Genomic DNA, 6570 nt, shown 5'->3' with positions numbered 1-6570 from the left:
TATGAAAACAGGACAGTTTTTAAAGGCAAATAACAAAACTACTTATTAATGTAAAGTGAAAGTGCACACATACAAAAAAGGTTATCATATAAAATAATTATTATTATGACTTTATATTTAAAAAATGTACTCTATTCAGCCATATTCATATTTCAGGTTTTTTTTTTTTTCAGTTTCATTAAAATAAAGGTTGTAGGTAACAAGTTGCAATGGGCTCAATATATTATTTGGATGTTTGAATAAAGTCTGCTATATTTAATCAGTTTGACTAAAACATATATTTTACTGTATATACCTGGATATATTTCCTGCCTCTCTGCCAGTGAACTCTGTCTCAGTGTCGGGGGTCTGGGTGCTGATGAGGCATTTCCCTCCTTCTCCTCCTCCTTTCTTCTCTGCTGAGCTTCGTGTTCTCTCCCGTGTTTTTGTATGTGTTTAAATAAGTTTGTGGAGTTGCCACAGTCGTGAACAATCATCATTTCCATTTATAGCTGTGAAGTAGCTCCAAACGAAGCTCCTCTTGTGGTCAGCCATCACTGCATGTCGGATGAAACATATAAATAAATGAGCAAAATGTACAAAAGTGAAACTGATCCCTTTATATCGGTCCAATTGAAGTTTGATCTACAAAAGGAGTACGTAGTATAGGTAATATCAATATTTTTTGGATCGATCCGTCCACCGACTCTGCCTGCAAAACTCAGCCAGTAGCTCTGGGAATGTTGAGTTTTCTTGCGGTCTGACATGGCAGTTTTTGAGCTGTAGTTGCGCTGGTAAACACACCAACCTCATTGGCCTCTGTCCCTGTCTTCTACTGCTCCTCTCGGGGTCACTCATCCTCCAGAGCTGCCCTTCGCTGCAGGAATGTCTCAGGGCTCGTTAGGCAGAACAGACATGCTCCTGCCAAGGTGCCTGCCACTGCTCCGCCACCCGGCCTGTTTGCACTACCTATGAGCCCAGAGACACTGCAGTTAGGACAAAGTAGCAGGTTTGATTATCAGGGTAACTACGACTCACAATCTATACTATCAGCACCTAGCTGAGAGATAAATACAAGCAGAACCCATTAACACCGGAGAGAGAAAATGAGTGCTGACGGAGAGGAAATTGTGACTAAGCAAGATAGGTCAGCTTGTAATTTTATTTGTGGGGTTTTCCTTGTGTGCCAATACATAAGTGTTTGATGACACAGGCATCAATACATCACAAACATATCAGACACAAACTACATGATGTTTTAGAGCCAACTTAGAAAAATCCTGAATTGTTTCGAAGTGACTTATCACTTGCAAGCTTTTCATTTTGCTACTCCAAACATTAGGCTGCAATTTCTTAATTTTAAGGTGTCCAGAGTCAAAGTTAAAACTAATTAGACCCCAAAAACCCAACCTTTCGTGAGACCTTATGTATTACCATAGGCCACAGCCAGTTTGGGCTTAAGGTTGATACAGATAATGTTTAAGCTGAGATTTTTGCCAACAGTCAATCTATCTCCACATAATGCTCTTCTTTTCAGGCTGCAAAATGACATAAAGTTTCTGTCTGTCAAAGTATTTGCCTTCAGGGAATAAAGTTAATTTCGTTACATCAGCTTCCCATACTGCATTGTTGAATTATTTCTGTAGAGTAAGAACTTTGAGAGCAGTGAGCTTTGCAAACTTCTTAGTTCCCTCACTGCTGACAGAGCAGAAAGACAGAAGAGATACACACTCAGTTTGGACTGATACTAGGATTCTGAAGACACATTTCCAGTATTTTTAGACTACATTGAAGATCTTAACACTTTGACCCTTCAAATATTCTGTTTTTCTTGCAGTTGTATTCTTGTCAGGGTAGGAAACCCACTAAATGCCCTGCAGACCACACTGAAAGTTCTACCACAATAATATATTGTATGTATGTCTTGTTTACAGCTTTACAGGAACCCTTAACCAGGCCGTCCTCTTCAAAGAAACGATCATATGGACTGACTGTAAAAGCAGCTTATTACAACCTATATTTACATTTCCTGACAGGCGGCGACTTCTAGTGGCCGAAGTAATTGTGAGAGCAGCAAAGGAGGATGTCAGCTGAAGTAGTATAAAGAACGACACGTACGCACTGGGGAAGGTTGGGTTGAACAAGTATAGGACTTTAATCCAGGACACGATTGGTTTGTCTTTTAATAGTCACCTCCGGTTCGGTCGAAGTAAATACTGAATTTACAGAGTCAAGATGTGCTTTGGTTGTCTGGCAAAATTCAGAGTGATCCCCCCTATCTTCTATCTTTACTGACATCCATCTCATTGCCTATCCTGAAGTTGGTTCTCACTAGTCTCTGTATGTTGAAGTCTGAACTCTGCAGCGACCTCCTGTTTCATCACTCTGAATCATTCATTATTCCTTTCTGAGCAAAGAGCTGCAGGAGGCTCCACTGCGTAGAAGAGATGGATCGGATTTGAGTCGGTCAGCCGTGTGTTTTAACAGAGACTCTCCTCTTGACAGTCAGCTGTAAGAAACACGAGGATCAAAGTAGAAGAACTGGAACAATGTATGAGTACCGACTCTGTGAAAAGACAATGACAGCTAAAACTAAGCTTATTGTGGCAGTCTCATTTCCACACATCAGCCTTTGCAGTTCTGCAAAGAAAATCTCTTGCTCGGTCGACAAACACCCAGTTCATTAACCTGTGGGGAAAAAAATGTTACCGCTGACTGTATATCATTAGCATTAAGCTGAAATCCGTAGGGAGGGCTTGGCTGTTTGTTTGCTGTGAGCTTAAACATTCATGCTCATCCTGTTGAATAAACAGGCTCGGATTATCCAAGCAGCCAAAGACAACATGCTAGCTGCTCCAGCAACAATTTCAAACTGATCCACTAAGACGCTCTTCTCATCAGGAGCACTACAATATTTGCTCGACATGGTAGATATTGAGACATATGCCAAATGACCAGCACTGAAAATCTGTTCATTAATTTATTTTAAAAAAGGTTAAAATTTCAACACATTTAAAAGTAGCAGAATTATTTATGGGGCACATTTTAGGTTAATTATGGTATGTCAGTCAGATAAATTATTGATATCCTTAACATTTGAACATCATGTATAATTAACATATACTAAATTATGACCTTAGTTTGCCCAAATTAGATGTATGAGAACTTTTGATGATGAGAACAATGTATGGCCTATAATTTCAGAAAAAAAAACCATTGCTAATAGTAATTAGAAAATGAATTTGTAGCAAAATGTGGCATTTTTCTCTTTAGTCAGATTGTATTTATAACTATTTTAAGTCTCAAAATTCGAAAGGATAAACTGAAGAGGATCAAATATTTAATAGTGTCTGTGTAGAGTTGAAGTCCATGTGTGGTAAAAGATGACCACAACAGCAAAAATAGTCTCTCTAGTACTCTTAAGTACTCCATCTATCCCTTCTGTGTGGATATGTGCAACTAAATGAGTGAAGCACAGAGTTGCTGAAACAGAGCATAGAAAATGTTCTCCCTCAAATACTTAAGCAGCGTAAAGGTCAGATAACAGGCATTTCTTTTTCCTTTATGTCCTTTGCATATTTTTTTTCTCAACATGCAACCAAACCCAAGTGAGTAGGAATGTTTAGGTCAATAATGGGGTTACTGGAAGTAATAAAACCAGCTGGTGTCCATTTTTGTTCCTGTCCAACCATGCCTTAATAATAGAAAATCTGTCATTTAAAATATTCCAATTGATTCTTGAATTTTATTTATTCACCTTTTCTCTACATCTTCCCCTCAGTTGCTGTTCTTGCATCCTTGTGGATCACTTCTGTCCTCTAGTGGAGAAATATGGAAAGGGTCTAAGGAGTCCTGTTTATCAGCAGCTAATATGTGAAAATAATGGCTTGGATGACCTCTGTTAATAAACAGAGGCATTGCTGAGTTTTTGCAATTAATCTTTTTACCCATTTTGTGATTCGTACTTGTGCCCTCTACAGTATGACCCTTTAGTAACCCATATGCTTTTACTGTAGGATATTTTTAGCCAATGCACCATCACCATAGGCCCACAGTAAGTGCATCAGTACATGGAGCATGGTCAGTCCCTGCAGGAATGGATCGGAGTGTGGGTGGCCCAGTGGGATTTGAATCTGTCTCTGTTCTCACAGTTGCCTCTCAGCTGTGCACTGAACAAGACTGACCCACAAGACACAGTAATTAACAATTGATTTTTAATTTCTGTTAGCTTACAGTAACCTTGTAGTTTGTTTCTGATATTTTATCCACTTATTCTTTACAAACTTAAGATCATTAAATCAGCAGAAGAATCAAAAGAAAGTTTATCAAATGTATATGACAGTTTATTTGATTGTATTGCAATGTGTGCCATATTTTATGGTCACTAAAATTATTACTTTTAAAGGAGTATTTGTAAGATATGGCCAGAATTAATTCACATTATCAACACAAAAGAAGAAACAACAGTGTTGACATTATGTTGAAGACGTCTATGTACTGTGCTGTGAAGATGTCTACTGAAGTTAGTATGCTAACCAAATAGCCCCGGCCCATTCTGTTTGGTAATATCACTCTGTACACAATAGTCTGATACAGTAGTCCCCTTAGATTCAGCTGGTTTAACATGATAAATGATCAATATGAACTCACAAGTTGTCAAGAAATGAAAAACTCTTACTTAGATTTCCTTATTAAACAGGAAAATACAACTGTACAAATATGAATTCAAGTTTCTCTCTTTTAAGACGAGCTGTATTGCTTGGGTAACTCATCGTTGCATCATTCGAATTCTACATAAGCTTAATCCAACTCACCTTACCTGAGCCATGAGCTAATTAGCGAACGGTAGCTAGCTACAGCCAGCCTTTAAAGGAAAGTTAAAAAATATTGCACAGAAATAGTAATGCCTTTCACTGTTTTACCTAAAACATCCCAGATCAAGCTGTTGCACTGGGTTTGCAGAATGAGAATAGGTGGACTCTGTGTTTACATCATTGATGCTTGGTGCTCCCACACAGTGAAAGCTGATGGACAGTGTTTCCTAGATCTCATACTTTTAATATGATTGCACCCGGATGCCATTTTTAATTTTATGTATGTATGTATAGATAACTGTATATAAATGATATGTTTAAATCATAAAGGAGTTTACCAACTTTCATTTTGTTATGCAACCCTGTGTTGCATGATGACAGAAAATCACCTGTACTTTAACACATAAGTATAGAACATGAATAAAATTGGCCACAAGGTCTAGAGCGAAGGGTGATGTCTTCATACTAAAACATGTAGTATGTTCCAAATTCTTCACTAAACAATACTACACATTAAAATGCACTTAAGTAAGTACTCAAAATGACTCAAATCCACAATGCATTGAACAAAAAAAATGGCCGAACTGCACACATGTATATGTATACATACTGTATATATATATATATATCAACATAAGTTACCATTTTAACTGTTAAATTGATATATTATTAGTACTTGTATGTTCTATGCATGAACTAAATATGTACTATGGCATTAGGTTACTGTGGTTTTAACAAAAAAGTGTTATCCTGATGTCTTTCTGTCTTTTTCCTTTTCTAAATAATTTCTATAACCTCATTCAAATGAACACTCAGCAGATGGACTTTTTCTAGTAGAAGACATAAACACATCTTAGTTTGTATTTGTTGCATTCTGCTTAGCTGTAATTGCATATAATTGGAATATGCAGCGCCATCTGTTTTAACCTCTGCTCTGTATATCCGTATGTCTGACTTCCTGCTCCAGTGTGACTGACTTCATAAGTGTTGGTGCTGATCTTTAATTACATATGGCACAAATACAAAACTTTAACCTGAGAACATTAAAGTTATTGCTTTGTGGAAACGTAGCTTATTACAGTATTTAAACAGTTACTGTAACTGTAGTTTGGCACCTCCAGTTTATAATGTCCTCACTGTCAGTGTTTCATGTCTGGGGTCTAACCACAGGAGGTCACTGTTGAACAACTCCTGGAATGGCTTTGTCCTTCTGTGCTGGTTTCTGTGTGTGGTAAGGATAGATTAAATATTAGATAACAACCTGTCACTTTTTTGTGACCACGTTTTTATTGATAGATGTCTGTTCTGGGGCATCGGTAGACATGGAAACATTTTATGTGCCATAGTAGCACATACACATATACGTAGGTGTGGACATGTAACCAGTAACAAGTGTATGTTTACGTTGTTGTTCCCTTCCTCAACAAATAAGCCTATTTAAGCCTACAAATATTATTTTAAAGTAAATCTTACGTCTTTCATTTTTTGTCATACAAAAACCCATAATCCTTTACCTAATCCTAATCCCATGATGCGTGTCCTTGCAAAGGTTACCCAGCATTGAAGTAAACAAACACATTTTTATTTTCTAGCAAATCGTTTCAGTCAACTTCAATTACACTAATTAGACAGAGTGAATGGAAAAAACAGTGACGGGGGAGAGTAGTCCATAAGTGTTATCCATCGTCGCACATGGATTGACACCGTGGCACAGCGACGTCTGTACTTAATATTTACAGCCAGTTACTGCTAGGTGTATCTTAATGAACCACCTAGC

This window comes from Pagrus pagrus (genome assembly GCF_965226575.1).
Source record: "Pagrus pagrus genome assembly, chromosome: 6".
In the NCBI taxonomy this organism is placed as follows: domain Eukaryota; kingdom Metazoa; phylum Chordata; class Actinopteri; order Spariformes; family Sparidae; genus Pagrus; species Pagrus pagrus.
The sequence above is the reverse complement of the archived record's forward strand: the minus strand, read 5'-3'. Positions refer to the sequence as shown.